General features: G+C 33.7%; 1 pseudogene; it reads right to left on the bottom strand.

Annotated features, from left to right (window-relative positions):
- Positions 1-1,251: 1,251 nt before the first annotated feature.
- Positions 1,252-2,364, bottom strand: LOC108660796 (cationic peroxidase 2-like; annotated as a pseudogene).

Below are 2,364 nucleotides of genomic sequence, written 5' to 3'. Positions count from 1 at the left end.
AGATCCTCGAAACTGAGTTCAAGGTCAAATCTTAAGACCCTTGAAGCGAAGTTCAAAACCAAGTCATAAAATCTTTGAAGCAGAGTTCAAACTTAAGTCATAAGACCCTTGAAGCTGAGTAAAAGCTCAAGTCATAAGACCTCTGAAGCCAAGTACAAGCTCAAGTCATAAGACCCTTAAAGCGAAGTTCAAGACCCTTGATGCAAAATAAGAAGTTTAAGATCAAGTCATAAACCCCCTGAAGCCAAGTACAAGCTCAAGTCATAAGACCCTCGAAGAAAAGGAAGTTCAAGACCCTTGAAGCAAAATACGAAGCTCAAGACCAAGTCATTTTGACCTTTGAAGTGAAGATTAAAGAAATTAATCAAAGAAATTTTTTATTGTATTGTATAAATAAATTTATATTTATCTCTTAATTTTTAAATCTAAAATATTCGATGTAGGAAGCAAAATATTATAATATATGGCAAAAGAAATTAAGGCACAAGGGAATCAAAGACTTTCCCTTGTGATTGTAAACAATTAACACATGCATGGTCATGCATTCACTACTAAAACATTCTTTTTTTTTTGAAATGATTGTAAATTCATTGCTTAGTAAGAGAAGAATACACAAAAATAGGTTAGTGGCTAAACAAAAAGAGCCATAGGCCTGTGTATCCCTGACCTCAAGAGCTGCTTTTTCAAGGAAAATCTAAAAAGCAATCAAAGATTTGCCAAGCATAAACAGAAAGCAATGGTTCACTGCTATACAAAAATATATTCGTGCTTTATTAAATCCCTCCATTATCTTTATAGTAATTAATTAATACTAACGAAAACGAACATTCATGCTATTATTTTCTTCTCTTACTTGTTTTATCTTCACGTCTTAAATTCCTCTTTACATATATTCTCGGCAAGAATAAAATAATTATGAAGAAATAAGAAAGTTTTTTGGCAAAATAATAATACTAATAAATATATGATCATGCAATATTTTAATTATACGTAATTTTTAGTATCCCCTAGTAATTAATTTATGTTATAAGAAATGTAAGATAAATATTAATCAACCATTCCATTAAAGGATAGATAAGTGATGAGATGGCACTTCATCATACAAAGAATTCAACTGAACTAATTTTGAACACATTTTCTCTACTTCCCTCTTGCTGAAGTGTGAGCTCTTTTACCTACACAGCTTAAGCTGATTGTGGATTATAAAACAAATTGTTGCATTAGCATTTTAGTTAAGCTTATTATCCTTAATTAGTTTATTGCAGAATAGACTCTGCGTATTTCGCCATCCATGCTTGTCTTCACACCTATGTTACTAATCTTCACCATTGACCTTCCAAACTCAACATTGAAGTTCAAAGTTCACAAGCCTCTCATACCCAAAAAGCGTTGGACGAAGGTTATGGTTGAAGATCAGTCCACAACTTTTGATTAGACTCCAATATTCCACGCCTATTCCTTATATTAGTGAAGATGATGCATAAAATATGTTAAGGCTATTGGTGTCTAATGCAACGTGTCGAGTTAGATCACCATTTTCAGGGCAAAGTGCTCTTAGTTGAGGAACAAATGCTAGGTTGATTGATGGATCAACGCCATTTCCAGTTGTGGTGAAATTGTATAGTCTGTATATAAAGAATTGACAAGTAAAAAACCTAATGGTGTGCCCTTTTATTGGTTAAATTAAATAAACGACTTTGTTCATTTCTATCCACTTTATAAATATATACTTGTTTGTGTTGGACCATCAGAAGAAAAGAAATTAACACACCGACAAGGGTGACAAGATATTGAGTATTAAGACCAAATGCCTCAAACTTTTGCTTTTGCTCATTAATGGAGTCCATGAAGCTTGGCAAACTCATCAGATGTGCCAATGAAACCTTAAAATCTTTATGACCTATTGGCACATGCCAATTTGGCCCATTTGCCTGCATAATATACGTAAAACCATCATGGTTAATGATCAAAAGAAAATCAAGTTTAATATGCTGTAACTTGAAAAGTTGAAGTTTAAAACTCAATAGTTACCAAAACCACATAATCATGGGTTGCCAATGCAAAGATGTTCGCACACGAAACGACTCAAGGGCATGCAACTTCAAGCTGAGTTTTTGCATCATTGATAACTTCGTAGCTTCTCAATCCATGGTTTGGACCAACCATTTTCTTAGTATTAAGACCATCAATAAAAATGAAAACATCATAGCCATGGACAAAGCAGTCATGAAAGTGCGTTCTTAACAATGAAGGATCGACAAATGCATTAGATTAGAGACGAGCTCAAACTGTTGACTTGACAATGGATTCGGCTTAAGGACATGTACGTGAAAAAAACCCAACTCTCGTGCCTTAGCCATGCAT

This window comes from Theobroma cacao, chromosome 2 (assembly GCF_053813885.1).
Source record: "Theobroma cacao isolate CCN51 chromosome 2, ASM5381388v1, whole genome shotgun sequence".
Taxonomy (NCBI): Eukaryota; Viridiplantae; Streptophyta; class Magnoliopsida; order Malvales; family Malvaceae; genus Theobroma; species Theobroma cacao.
This window is presented reverse-complemented; position numbering and strand designations above follow the sequence as displayed.